This window comes from Rana temporaria, chromosome 2 (genome assembly GCF_905171775.1).
Source record: "Rana temporaria chromosome 2, aRanTem1.1, whole genome shotgun sequence".
Classification (NCBI taxonomy): Eukaryota; Metazoa; Chordata; class Amphibia; order Anura; family Ranidae; genus Rana; species Rana temporaria.
Window position 1 is genome coordinate 3,446,393 of NC_053490.1, and position 15,520 is coordinate 3,461,912.

The following is a 15,520-nucleotide window of genomic DNA, read 5'->3' on the forward strand; positions in this document are numbered from 1 at the left end:
CATGCTGACTACAAACAAAGATAGAGGGGGAGGAGGAGTCGAATTTGAAGTCATTCAGGGCCATGTGCTTCTCATTCACTACAACCCAAGGAAACCCCTCCCCCCTTTTAACCACTTGACCCCCCCAGGCTTTTTTGGCACATTTTGTTTACAGATTGAAATCAGTACGTTTTGCTAGAAAATTACTTAGAACCCCCAAACATTTTACTTCTAGCAGAGACCCTAGAGAATAAAATGGTGATCATTACAATTTTTTTATATCACACAGTATTTGTGTAGCGGTTTTGCAAATGCAATTTTTGGTAGGAAAAAAAACACAACAGTCACCCCAATTATTTTGTATAATGTGAAAGATGATGTTACAGCGAGTAAATAAAAACCCAACATGTCACACTTTATAATTGCGCACACTCCTGGAATGGCGACAAACTACAATAAATCGACATAGGTGACGCTTTAAACACCTTTACAGGTTACTATTTTGGAGATACAAAGGAGGTCTGATGCTAGAATTATTGCTCTCGCTCTGACGATCACGGTGATACCTCACATGTGTGGTGCGATCGCTGGCCGGACATACGTGTGCGTTCGCATTTGCATGTGAGCACGGGGGATGGGGGGCACTTACTTTACATTCTATTTTTTTTAACACTGTAACTTTAATCATTTGTGCGCAGGGAGGGATGGGGGCTCTTTAAATCTTTTTATTTGTATTATTATTATTATTTATTTTACTTTTTATTTTTACACCGTCCCTTTATTTTTTATCACTTATATTCCTATTACAAGAAATATAAACCTCCCTTGTAATAGAAATAAGAGATGACAGGTCCTCTTTATGGAGATCTCATGTAATAGAAATAAGAGGTGTCAGGTCCTCTTTATGGAGAGATCTCATGTAATAGAAATAAGAGATGACAGGTCCTCTTTATGGAGATCTCATGTAATAGAAATAAGAGATGACAGGTCCTCTTTATGGAGATCTCATGTAATAGAAATAAGAGATGACAGGTCCTCTTTATGGAGATCTCATGTAATAGAAATAAGAGATGACAGGTCCTCTTTATGGAGATCTCATGTAATAGAAATAAGAGATGACAGGTCCTCTTTATGGAGGGATCTCATGTAATAGAAATAAGAGGTGACAGGTCCTCTTTATGGAGAGATCTCATGTAATAGAAATAAGAGGTGACAGGTCCTCTTTATGGAGATCTCATGTAATAGAAATAAGAGATGACAGGTCCTCTTTATGGAGATCTCATGTAATAGAAATAAGAGATGACAGGTCCTCTTTATGGAGATCTCATGTAATAGAAATAAGAGATGACAGGTCCTCTTTATGGAGAGATCTCATGTAATAGAAATAAAAGATGACAGGTCCTCTTTATGGAGATCTCATGTAATAGAAATAAGAGATGACAGGTCCTCTTTATGGAGATCTCATGTAATAGAAATAAGAGGTGACAGGTCCTCTTTATGGAGATCTCATGTAATAGAAATAAGAGATGACAGGTCCTCTTTATGGAGAGATCTCATGTAATAGAAATAAGAGGTGACAGGTCCTCTTTATGGAGGGATCTCATGTAATAGAAATAAGAGGTGACAGGTCCTCTTTATGGAGAGATCTCATGTAATAGAAATAAGAGGTGACAGGTCCTCTTTATGGAGATCTCATGTAATAGAAATAAGAGATGACAGGTCCTCTTTATGGAGATCTCATGTAATAGAAATAAGAGGTGACAGGTCCTCTTTATGGAGATCTCATGTAATAGAAATAAGAGATGACAGGTCCTCTTTATGGAGAGATCTCATGTAATAGAAATAAGAGATGACAGGTCCTCTTTATGGAGATCTCATGTAATAGAAATAAGAGGTGACAGGTCCTCTTTATGGAGATCTCATGTAATAGAAATAAGAGGTGACAGGTCCTCTTTATGGAGAGATCTCATGTAATAGAAATAAGAGGTGACAGGTCCTCTTTATGGAGAGATCTCATGTAATAGAAATAAGAGATGACAGGTCCTCTTTATGGAGAGATCTCATGTAATAGAAATAAGAGGTGACAGGTCCTCTTTATGGAGAGATCTCATGTAATAGAAATAAGAGATGACAGGTCCTCTTTATGGAGAGATCTCATGTAATAGAAATAATAGATGACAGGTCCTCTTTATGGAGAGATCTCATGTAATAGAAATAAGAGGTGACAGGTCCTCTTTATGGAGATCTCATGTAATAGAAATAAGAGGTGACAGGTCCTCTTTATAGAGATCTCATGTAATAGAAATAAGAGATGACAGGTCCTCTTTATGGAGATCTCATGTAATAGAAATAAGAGATAACAGGTCCTCTTTATGGAGATCTCATGTAATAGAAATAAGAGGTGACAGGTCCTCTTTATGGAGATCTCATGTAATAGAAATAAGAGGTGACAGGTCCTCTTTATGGAGAGATCTCATGTAATAGAAATAAGAGATGACAGGTCCTCTTTATGGAGAGATCTCATGTAATAGAAATAATAGATGACAGGTCCTCTTTATGGAGAGATCTCATGTAATAGAAATAAGAGGTGACAGGTCCTCTTTATGGAGATCTCATGTAATAGAAATAAGAGGTGACAGGTCCTCTTTATGGAGATCTCATGTAATAGAAATAAGAGATGACAGGTCCTCTTTATGGAGATCTCATGTAATAGAAATAAGAGATAACAGGTCCTCTTTATGGAGATCTCATGTAATAGAAATAAGAGGTGACAGGTCCTCTTTATGGAGATCTCATGTAATAGAAATAAGAGGTGACAGGTCCTCTTTATGGAGATCTCATAGAATAGAAATAAGAGATGACAGGTCCTCTTTATGGAGATCTCATGTAATAGAAATAAGAGGTGACAGGTCCTCTTTATGGAGATCTCATGTAATAGAAATAAGAGATGACAGGTCCTCTTTATGGAGAGATCTCATGTAATAGAAATAAGAGATGACAGGTCCTCTTTATGGAGGGATCTCATGTAATAGAAATAAGAGATGACAGGTCCTCTTTATGGAGAGATCTCATGTAATAGAAATAAGAGGTGACAGGTCCTCTTTATGGAGATCTCATGTAATAGAAATAAGAGATGACAGGTCCTCTTTATGGAGATCTCATGTAATAGAAATAAGAGATGACAGGTCCTCTTTATGGAGATCTCATGTAATAGAAATAAGAGATGACAGGTCCTCTTTATGGAGATCTCATGTAATAGAAATAAGAGATGACAGGTCCTCTTTATGGAGAGATCTCATGTAATAGAAATAAGAGATGACAGGTCCTCTTTATGGAGAGATCTCATGTAATAGAAATAATAGATGACAGGTCCTCTTTATGGAGAGATCTCATGTAATAGAAATAAGAGGTGACAGGTCCTCTTTATGGAGATCTCATGTAATAGAAATAAGAGGTGACAGGTCCTCTTTATGGAGATCTCATGTAATAGAAATAAGAGATGACAGGTCCTCTTTATGGAGATCTCATGTAATAGAAATAAGAGATGACAGGTCCTCTTTATGGAGATCTCATGTAATAGAAATAAGAGATGACAGGTCCTCTTTATGGAGATCTCATAGAATAGAAATAAGAGATGACAGGTCCTCTTTATGGAGAGATCTCATGTAATAGAAATAAGAGATGACAGGTCCTCTTTATGGAGAGATCTCATGTAATAGAAATAAGAGATGACAGGTCCTCTTTATGGAGATCTCATGTAATAGAAATAAGAGGTGACAGGTCCTCTTTATGGAGATCTCATGTAATAGAAATAAGAGGTGACAGGTCCTCTTTATGGAGATCTCATGTAATAGAAATAAGAGATGACAGGTCCTCTTTATGGAGAGATCTCATGTAATAGAAATAAGAGATGACAGGTCCTCTTTATGGAGATCTCATGTAATAGAAATAAGAGATGACAGGTCCTCTTTATGGAGAGATCTGGTGTCAACGAGACCTCAAATCTCTTCTCCAGGGGCTGTTGTGGCTTTAGTCTCCTCTCACTCTCATCTCCGCACTCCTTTCGCTCTCGTCTCCGCACTCCTCTCGTCCTCGCCTCCGCACTCCTCTCGCTCTTATCCCTCTGCCCCTCCTCCTATTTTTGCAGGGCATGCTGGGGTGTAGTTTTTCTTTAGTTGATGAAAATAGAGCCATAGGCCCAGATTCATAAAGGAGATACGCCGTCGTATCTCTGAGTCCGAGCCGTCGTATCTATGCGCCTGATTCTTAGAATCAGTTACGCATAGATTTCTATTAGATCCGACCGGCGTAAGTCTCTTACGCCATCGGATCTTAACTGCATATTTACGCTGGCCGCTAGGGGCGTGTACGCTGATTTACGCCTAGAAATATGTAAATCAGCTAGATATGCAAATTCACGAACGTACGCCCGGCCGACGCAGTACAGATACATCGTTTAGGTTAGGCTTTTCCCGGCGTAAAGTTACCCCTGCTATATGAGGCATACATGCGGCGTACCAATGTTAAGTATGGAGGGGGGATTATTACTAGAGGACTCTATTATGCTTTTTGTTATTACTTTTTTTTTTTTTTTTTCCCCTTCTTCTCTTTTTTTTTTTTATGTATGTATGTTTGTTAGACGTTTATACTAAGATAATTTGTATCACATATTTATATGTTTGGATGCTATGACCATAATAGTAATATATGTATACCTTGGAACTACCAAAATGTAATAAAATTCAGATTGAAAACAAGTATGGACGTCGTTCCCGCGTTGAATTTTGAAAATTTTATGTCGTTTGCGTAAGTCGTTTGCGCATTGAGCTGGGCGTCATTTACGTTCACGTCAAAACCAATGACGTCCTTGCGGCGTACTTTGGAGCAATGCACACTGGGATATTCCATCGATGGCACATGCGCCGTTCGGGAAAAACGTCAATCACGTCGGGTCACAAGTTATTTACATAAAACACGCCCCCCTGATCCACATTTGAATTTGGTGTGCTTACGCCGGCCTATTTGCGCTACGCCGCCGCAACTTACGGAGCAAGTGCTTTGAGAATACAGCACTTGCCCGTCTAAGTTGCGGAGGCGTAACGTAAATAGGATACATTACGCCCGCACAAAGATACGCCAAACTACGAGAATCTTGCCTATAGTCTTCTGGGACTACATGTCCCATGGTGCACTTGTCCTGGCTCCTCATTGGTCCATGGCTGCAGCCAATTGGGAGGCAGGAGGAATCAGAGTGGGCAGCGATCCCTGCCCTGTACTGCTTGATGGGAGAAAGGGGGTGAGAGGGGGAAATACACTGACTGACAGCCCACGCTCGCTTCTCCCCTTGTCACAGGGCGGGCAGTGGTGGCAGCTCTGGTGTGCCCACAGAGAGGGTTCTGCATGCCATGAGTTCACCATCACTGGAGTAGAGTTCTAACGCTTTGATGGCCAATGCTAGCAGCTGGCCACATCGGATCGTTTCTCAAGTGAACCGACGGAAACAGTAAGGGCACCGCCTCAGAAACTAGTCCAGCGGCTTGTGAGCGTCTCAGACAGATTTCATGAGAAAGCCGACCGCCTGCAGAAAAGAACGGCGCCGGGGTCATGGCCGATATCTTCATCTGTAATCCCGATAAACCACTTCCAACCTCCAATGTCTAGAGATGTATTGTGGTTGGTAAGTGGTGAATACACGAGCGCCACCCGCAAACTCCATGGGGCACGCATTGGGTGTGCTCTGTGATCACAGATTGGGGTAAAGGGTCAACAACAAGGGCCCTTTGCCATGTGATCAGCTGTGTCCAATCATAGCAGGTCACATGTAAACAGACTTGCCAGTTATCGGCATTTCTATTCCTAATGCACTGTCTGTGTGAGGAAAGGAGAGGAGATAACTGGTGGGTCTGATAGGGCACAGGGAGTACATTGTTTACACCGATCATCAGTGCCCTGAATATCAGAGCCGCCCCTCATCAGTGCCCATCAGTGCCCTGAATATCAGAGCCGCCCCTCATCAGTGCCCATCAGAGCCCTGAATATCAGAGCCGCCCCTTATCAGTGCCCATCAGTGTCTTCTCATCAGTGCCCTGAATATCAGAGCCACCCCTCATCAGTGCCCATCAGTGCCCTGAATATCAGAGCCGCCCCTCATCAGTGCCCATCAGTGCCCTGAATATCAGAGCCGCCCCTCATCAGTGCCCATCAGTGCCGCCCCTTATCAGTGCCCATCAGTGACCTGAATATCAGAGCCGCCCCTTATCAGTGCCCATCAGTGCCGCCCATTATCAGTGCCCATCTGTGTCTTCTCATCAGTGCAGAAGAAAAATTACTAATTTGTAAAATTATATAACAGAAACTAAGAAAAAAAGTTTGGAATTTTCTCACTTATTTTGCAAAAAATAAACCCCCCGAGATGATTAAATATCACCAGAAGAAATCTTTATTTGTGAGAAGAAAATGATACAAATGTCCTATGTGTGCAGTGTTACATGACGGAGTAATTGTCATTCAAAGTGTGATGCCACGTACACACAATCGCATGCAAAAAACAACGTTTTTAAAAAATGTAATTTAAAACGATGGTGTGGGGGCTTCACGGCATTTTTCGGGTTCTGAAAAACGACAAAAAATAAATTTGAACATGCTCCTTTTTTTTACGACGTTTTAAACAATGTCGTTTTTCGGTTGTAAAAAAATGATCGTGTGTGGGCTTTAACGACGTGAAAAATCCGCGCATGCTCAGAAGCAAGTTATGAGACGGGAGCGCTCGCTCTGGTAAAACTAGCGTTCGTAATGGAGATCGCACTTTCATCACGCTGTAACAGACAGAAAAGCGCAAATCGTCTTTTACTAACACAAAATCAGCTAAAGCAGCCCAAAGGGTGGCGCCATCCGCATGGAACTTCCCCTATATAGTGCGTCGTACGTGTTGTACGTCACCGCGCTTTGCTAGAGCATTTTTTTTTTACGATCGTGTGTGGGCAAGGCCGTTTTAATGATGAAGTTGGAAAAAACTTTGTTTTTTCTAGAGCCCGAAAAAACTTTGTTTTTTACATGCCGAAAAATGACTGTGTGTACGCGGCATGAGAGCGCTGAAATCTGAAAATTGTCCTGGGCAGGAAGGGGGAGGGGTGTCCGGTATGGGAGGGGGAGGGGTGTCCAGTATGGAAGGGGGAGGGGTGTGCGGTATGGGAGGGGGAGGGGTGTCCGGTATGGGAGGGGGAGGGGTGTCCGGTATGGGAGGGGGAGGGGTGTCCGGTATGGGAGGGGGAGGGGTGTGCGGTATGGGAGGGGTGTGCGGTATGGGAGGGGGAGGGGTGTCCGGTATGGGAGGGGTGTACGGTATGGGAGGGGGAGGGGTGTCCGGTATGGGAGGGGGAGGGGTGTCCGGTATGGGAGGAGGAGGGGTGTCCGGTATGGGAGGGGGTGTCCAGTATGGGAGGGGTGTCCGGTATGGGAGGGGGGTGTCCGGTATGGGAGGGGGGGTCCGGTATGAGAGGGGTGTCAGGTATGGGAGGTGTGTCCGGTATGGGAGGGGGAGGGTTGTCCGGTATGGGAGGAGGAGGGGTGTCTGGTATGGGAGGGGGGGTCCGGTATGGGAGGGGTTAATAGAAGTGTGGATGATGTTTCTATGTAGTCCCGGGTTTTGGCTACTTTGTGTTTTCATATGTTGCTGAGAATCCCTCCCGCTGTGCTATTATGCTCTGACAGAGGAGACCCTCCCCCACCATCAGAATACAATGATCGGTGTTGCCGCCTATAGCCGGTGGTATTGATGATTCAGGAAAAACCTGACAGACTGGTTGTACACAAATCGATCAATAGACTGACCCGTGTACAACCAGCAAGCCAATACATGGATCCAATTCCATCCAATCCCTGCTGAAGCCCTTATTGTACCTCCCCTCCCCCACACCGCCAGTATGAAAATGTGTGTTACACCGCGCATGCAGAAGGCGGGGCGTGTGATGTCATGTGCCTCGTCTCACACATGCCTCGTACAACATTCCTTTCATCTCCTCCAAGATCTCCGGGAGAAAGTTTCCCCCAAGAAATGAGTGTCATGGCGTCCAGCACATGTAGAAGATGAAGTGTATGAGGTGATCCCCCGGGGGGTGCAATATGAGAGAGAAACATTCCCCATCCTGCTCCTCCCAATCTTCTCCTCACTGCGCTCAATAATCAACCTTCATTTCCCTCCACTAACCAGAAGAACGTCCAACAAACCTTCTTCACATGACCAACCTGGAATGAGATTCTATTGTGTCATCCCAGAGAATGGGGGAGGGGTCCTCTTTGTTATTCCCCCCTCCCCCACACTGTGTTTGTAGTCAGCATGGCCCCAGGAAGTCTGTGGGGGAGGGGCCCCCTGTGAGGAAGCTGGCTCACAATGTGATTGGAGTCTTCCCAGATCCGTAGTGCAGACACAGAACGTCCCTCACACCTCTCAGCCAGGACAAGAAGCCTCCATCTTCCATCGGGGACATGGAGGAGAACTTTCCCCTGATTGTGGATCTGAGAGGACCCCGACCATAGAAGACTCAACAGAGGAGCCAAGAGGGACCATCCGAGAGGACCCCAACCATAGAAGACTCATCAGAGGAGCCAAGAGGGACCATCCGAGAGGACCCAACCATAGAAGACTCATCAGAGGAGCCAAGAGGGACCATCCGAGAGGACCCAACCATAGAAGACTCATCAGAGGAGCTCCACATCAACCTCCAGACCAGGACACCATCCGCCAGGTATTCATCTCTCAATTCACCCCACTGCAACCCATCCACACCTCTGTTCCTCCACTGCCCCTTGCCCACACCTCTGTGCCCCCTGCCCTCCCCTCTTTCCCCTCAATGCCCCCTCTCCCATCTGTTCCCCTGCTGCCAAAATGTCCACACCTCTGTCCCCTGTCCTCCCATGAGTCCCCCTACTGCCCCCCTGTCCTATCATGTGTATCAAGATACTTCTTAGAATTTTTGGGATATGACTACCAAATGTTAAGAAGATAAGATAGAGAAAAAACTTGGAGGGGGGATGGGGTGCGCTACCTGTGCATGTGTGGGGAAAAGTGGGTGTGGTCAGCAAGTGGGCGTGGTCAGCGAGTGGAGGTTTCTTCATGTAGTACAGTGGTGATCAGTATGTCCCGTCCTCTGTATACACAACCCCCACACTTCCTTTATACAATCCTACAAATGGACTTCTATGTGTAATGGTGACACCTATAAATAATATCCAGTGCAGATCATCCCAATGTATTGTAATAGAGTAGTGATGGTGCCACCCCCTCTGCAAACATGTCTGAGAAATCGCAGAGCTGCAATGTGCCAATAATGGTGAAACCCCCCGATATATAATCATCATATAATGTACAATTCATGTCAATATTTTATTATGATTAACCCTTTCATGTCTCAGCCTATTTCTGACATTTGGTGTTTACAAGTAACAATCTGTATTTTTTGCTAGAAAATTACTTAGAACCCCCAAACATTATATATATAATCTTAGCAGAGATCCTAAAGAATAAAATGGCAATTGTTTTATGTCACGTGGTATTTGCACAGCGGTCTTTCAAACGCAAACCAGCTCTGTGACATCAGCCGACAACAGACTTCAGCCCGGTGTCGGCTGAATCCGGGTCACAGGAGTGCCGAACAAACCGCACCCCTGTGATCCATAGGAGAAGTACAGACAAACAAGCTTTGGCCATACATCTCCTTTAGTCCTGGTTCACACTTGTATGGTCAGAGTGGCCCCTTCATTTCAATGGGCTGCCGCGCCTGTGTTTTCTGCAAAAAAAAAAGATGCTTGCACTAGTGGCGGCCCGTGGCATTGTGGGGTTCACATGGTGAGCACTCTGCAGGGAAGAAGAGGCTGGAGATGGTGAGGACTCTGCAGGGGAGAAGAGGTCGGTGCAGCAGACAGTTGAGATGGAGTTCTGATAGAAGAGTGAGCAAACCTTCTCCCTTCAGATGTTGTGTCTGTTTGGTGACTCAAAGGGAGTGCCGTTCCGCCTTCCGCTCTTCTCCCCCTCCTCTCTTGAGGATTTGTTATCCCCCAGGTTCAGTGATTGGCGGGTTCAGTGATTGGCGGGTTCAGTGATTGGCGGGTGCAGTGATTGGCGGGCGCAGTGATTGGCGGGCGCAGTGATTGGCGGGCGCATTGATTGGCGGGTGCAGCGATTGGCGGGCGCAGTGATTGGCGGGCGTAGTGATTTGGTGGTTTAAGTGATTGGCGGGCGCAGTGATTGGCGGGCGCAGTGATTGGCGGATTCAGTGATTGGCGGGTGCAGTGATTGGTGGGTACAGTGATTGGCGGGTGCAGTGATTGGCGGGTGCAGTGATTGGCGGGTTCAGTGATTGGCGGGTTCAGTGATTGGTGGGTGCAGTGATTGGCGGGTTCAGTGATTGGCGGGCACAGTGATTGGCGGGCACAGTGATTGGCGGGCGCAGTGATTGGCGGGCACAGTAATTGGCGGGCACAGTGATTGGCGGGTGCAGTGATTGGTGGGTACAGCTGGTCTCTCTATATGTTCTGCTCTGTAGGGGGGTCAGTAGCTCCCCAGGGAAGGATGCTGGACGGAGATGCTGATCTCCAATATGTGTATAAAAGTGTATGTTTGGTACTTAACCACTTCATTACCCAGCCATAGTCACATGTCGTCCACAGAGGGGATCTCCCATCCTGGGTGGGCGTCATATGACGTCCTTGACTTTGTGGGGAGAAATCTAAGTGATCGGTGCCGCTATCAATCAGATATCATTCTTTCATGCCAGCGATTCTGTGCACGATAAGAACGATTATGGCAGCAGCGCTGCTTGATCATTCTTATAGGCACCGGATGAGAAAGAATCGTCCAGCGCCGGATGAAAAGCATAGAGATTTCCGGTGACCAGATGATCGCCAATCATCTCTATGACCGTCTGAGGCCGGGGCGCGATGTTATGATGTCACGCCCGGGTTCCCGGAAGTAAACATAACTGCAATTTCGTCTAGTAAGCATGAGATCGGTGATTTATTTTCTCGATCTCATGCTTTCCAGTCTGAAGGAGAGGTGTGAGAGTCTTATTGACCCCGCCTCTCTCCATAAAGAGGACCTGTCACACACCATTCCTATTACAAGGGATGTTTACATTCCTTGTAATAGGAATAAAAGTGATCAATTTGTTTTTTTTTAAAGTGTAAAAAAAAAATTAAGGGCTCTTTCACACGTCCGCTCCGCCTGTCCGTGTATTACAAGTCCGTTCACGAACTTGTAATACATCCCTATGGGATCGCGTCCGTTAGTGGATGGAGCATCCGCAAGCGTCCGCGTCCGTCGTGATCCGCTTTTCCGAACGGAAGAAACCCTATTTTTCTTCCGTTTGGCGGAACGGATCGGATGCAGACGGACAGATGGTCCGTCTGCATCCGATCCCCCATAGGGCTCAGCGGAGCAGAGACAGGGCGGTCCCTGCACTGTGTGCGGGGACCGCCCTATCCGCCGACAGCTCAGCGGGGATCCCCGCTGAGCTTTGGCGGACACACGGCGCGGACCCAGAAACGGTCCGCTCCGTGTGAAAGAGCCCTAAGTAAAAAATAAATAAATAATAATAATAAAAAAAATTAAAACGCCCCTGTCCCCAGTAGCTCACGCTCAGAAGTGGACGCAAACGTAAGTCCCGCCGACATATGTAAACAATTGTAACTTAAAACTGGTAACCTGTAAAAAAAATTACAGCGTTGCCTATGGAGATCTTTAAGTACCAAAGTTTGGCGCCATTCCATGAGTGTGCGCAATTTTGAAGCGTGACATGTTAGGTATCTATTTACTCAGCATAACATCATCTTTCATATTTTACAAAAAAATCGGGCTAACTTTACTGTTTTGTTATTTTTTAATTCATGAAACCATTTTTTCCCCCAAAAAAGGTGTTTGAAAAATGATTGCGCAAATACCGTGCGAGAAAAAAAGTTGCAATGACCGCCATTTTATTCCCTAGGGTGTCTTCTAAAACAATATATAATGTTTGGAGGTTCTGAGTAATTTTCTAGCAAAGAATGATGATTTGTACATGTAGGAGAGAAGTGCCAGAACAGGCGCGGTATGGAGGTGGTTAATAAAGAGTTGATCCTCTGCATGTTTAACCCTCAACACCTGTGTGGCTTGTCTGGTGATTGAGGGGTTAAGGTCTGGTTATGGTGAGTCTGCAGGCTGCGTTTGGAGACACGGGTCTTGCGGAGTTTCCCATACGGGGTATCCGAGATCCGTCAGTCAGTGTGGGGAGGTTTACTGATGAGAAAGTCGGATATAATGCCGTCTGTTGGCTGATGTGTGTCAGGGTCGTTACTTGCTGAAGGCGTTTGCTATTTCCTTTGAGTTTGGAACTATGCTTCCTGTTTTGGGATTTTTTTATGTGTGAGATTTTTTGTTTGATAACCTTTTCTTTCAATTGGTTGGCCAGTAGCTTCCCCACGTTGTTCCCACAGCGGTATGTCTGGGCTTTTAGTGAGCGAAGACGGCTATCATGCTGGGAGATTTCTGCCCTGTACACACAATCGCATATCCGATGGAATCTACTCCGATGGATATTTTTGGCGATTATATAATGAAACTGACTTTCATCAGTCTTGCCTACACACCATCGGTTTAAAATCCGATCGTGTCCAATGCGGTGATGTAAAACACAACAACGTGCTGAGAAAAATGAAGTTCAATGCTTCCGAGCATGCGTCCACTTGATTCTGAGCATGCGTGGATTTTTGACCGATGGACTTCTCCACAGACAATCGTTTTTTTTTTCTATCGTTTTTTAACCATAAGAAAATAATAAAACAGGCCCACACACGATCGGTTCGTCCGATGAAAATGGTCCATTGGTCCGTTTTTATCAGACGAACCAATCGTGTGTACAGGGCTTTAGTGGGTGCGCAAGTCCTGTCTGGTGAGGAACAGTCGTTCTCTGGTATTTTGTGTGGTACTTTGTTTGTTGAGACTTTCTAGGGATTGTATTTTAGACAACAAGTCGTTGAGCCGCTTTGTCCGTTTTTCTTTTTTAATTTTGCACTTAGTCTAATAAGCAAACCGCTAATTTAAACCTTGTGAGTGTTTCACAGTGTGAAGGGATCATCGACCGAGGGGGCGTGGAGCTCAAAGAACTCTTTAAAGTGATACTAAAGCTTAATAAAAAAACAAAAACAAACATGTCATACTTACCTCCACTGTGCAGCTCGTTTTGCACAGAGTGGCCCCGATCCTCGTCTTCTGGGGTCCCTTGGCGGCTGTTTCGGCTCCTCCCCGCCTCTGATAACCCCCTCTAGGAAGCGCTCTCCCAAGGGGGTTACCTCGCTCCCAAGTCCTGTATTCGGTGTCCACTGCCGACTGCAGGACTTGGCCCCGCCCCCGGCCCTTGTGTCATTGCAGTTGATTGACAGCAGCATGAGCCAATGGCTGCGCTGCTATCAATCTATCCAATGAAGAGCCGAGAAGACCGAGCAAAGGAATAGTGTGTTTGCAATGCGGGGCTTTCCAGGGCTCAGGTAAGTAAAACGGGGGGCTGGGGGGCCAGTAATTGTAAGATGTTTTTTCACCTTATTGCATAGGATGCATTACGGTGAAAAACGTGAACCTTTACGACCCCTTTAAGAGCTCTGAGAATCAGTTTTGTGTTTTCGGGTTGAGATGTCATTGCGCCATCGGTTTGCCCGGGTTTCGGAGTGGTGTTCCCCCACATGGGGAAATTGGGGCGTGGTCAGACCACGTAATAACACGTATCTCAGATTTGACAATCTTTTGCAGCACAAACTTATCTACCAGAAATAGATCTATATGTGAGTCCGTATGATGTACATTGGGAAAAAACGTAAAGTCTCTTCCTGCTGAATGGTGACCTCTCCACACATGGAACATCCCCGAGGATGAGATAAACTGGGCGAACGCTGCTCTGCGTTGTTGGTTTTCTGTGGAACTGGAAAGGTCCAATGTCTTTATCTGGAATTGGATTAAAGCCTCCACACATGATCTTGTCGTATGGAAGAGACTTTTATTCAGGAAGGACAATTGTTTTGTGTTTGGACGGTAGAGGTTGATCGATGTGTATCCGGTATTGTTAATTTCACAGATGAGAATTATAAATCTGCCTGATTCGTCCCAAGTGTGTGTCCAAATGTCTGAACTGGATGGAGTGTTTGATGGCTACTGCGACTCCCCTTTTTTTTTTGGGGGGGGGGGATAGACCAAATATACATGTTATAACATTGTGCAATTAGGTCTTTTTTTTATCCTTCACTGATGGGCACTGATAGGAGACTCTGATAGGAGACTCTGATGAGCACTGATTGGCAGCACTGATAGGAGACTCTGATGAGCACTGATTGGCAGCACTGATAGGAGACTCTGATGAGCACTGATAGGCAGCACTGATAGGAGACTCTGATGAGCACTGATAGGCAGCACTGATAGGAGACTCTGATGAGCACTGATAGGCAGCACTGATAGGAGACTCTGATGAGCACTGATAGGAGACTCTGATGAGCACTGATAGGCAGCACTGATAGGAGACTCTGATGAGCACTGATAGGCAGCACTGATAGGAGACTCTGATGAGCACTGATAGGAGACTCTGATGAGCACTGATAGGCAGCACTGATAGGAGACTCTGATGAGCACTGATTGGCAGCACTGATAGACTCTGATTTGCAGCACTGATTATCAGTGTACATGTCCCTTTTACACAAGCCATTTAGCCGTTTGCCTCTCTTCTCATCTGCTCATGCTGCCAGTATGAGGAAACCTATAAGTCAGGGTGTGACAAATTTGCTTGGAATCTAGGAGCCAGCTAAAAAAGTTAGGAGCCAGAAAACGCACCCCGTCCCGACGAGCATTCGCGCAGAAGCGAACACATACGTGAGCAGCGCCCGCATATGTAAACAGTGTTCAAACCACACATGTGAGGTATTGCCGCGATTGGTAGAGTGAGAGCGATAATTCTAGCACTAGACCTCCTCTGTAACTCAAAACATTCAACCTGTAGATTTTTTTAAACGTCGCCTATGGAGATTTTAAAGGGTAAAAGTTTGTCGGCATTCCACGAGCGGACGTAATTTTGAAGCGTGACATGTTGGGTATGAATTTACTCGGCGTAACATTATGTTTCATAATATTACAAAAAATGGGGATAACTTTACTGTTGTCTTATTTTTTAATTAAAAAAAAGTGTAATTTTTTCCCAAAAAAAGTGCGCTTGCAAGACCGCTGCGCAAATACGGCGTGACAGAAAGTATTGCAATGATCGCCATTTTATTCTCTAGGGTGTTAGGATAAAATATATATATAATGTTTGGGGGTTCTAATTAGAGGGAAGAAGATGGCAGTGAAAATAGTGAAAAATTACATTAGAATTGCTGTTTAACTTGTAATACCAACTGCCACCACCAGATGGTGCCAGCTCACAAAAAAAAAAAAAAAACATTTTTGCCCCCCTTCCAAGCCAAGTCGCCAGGACCTGGCGCCCGGGATTTGTCGAGCCCTGCTATAAGTGGCTTCTGTTTACATTTGTGATCAGCT

General features: G+C 45.2%; 1 protein-coding gene and 2 pseudogenes across 2 annotated transcripts in view; 2 read left to right on the plus strand and 1 right to left on the minus strand.

The window, feature by feature from the left end:
* The window catches only part of LOC120928403 (zinc finger protein 300-like), a 1,021,177-nt gene that overhangs the window by 874,049 nt on the left and 131,608 nt on the right, over positions 1-15,520 (plus strand). The gene's annotated exons all lie outside the window — the stretch shown is intronic.
* The window catches only part of LOC120928420, a 399,135-nt pseudogene that overhangs the window by 342,655 nt on the left and 40,960 nt on the right, over positions 1-15,520 (minus strand).
* Positions 1-15,520, plus strand: part of LOC120928419 — a 304,228-nt pseudogene that overhangs the window by 280,407 nt on the left and 8,301 nt on the right.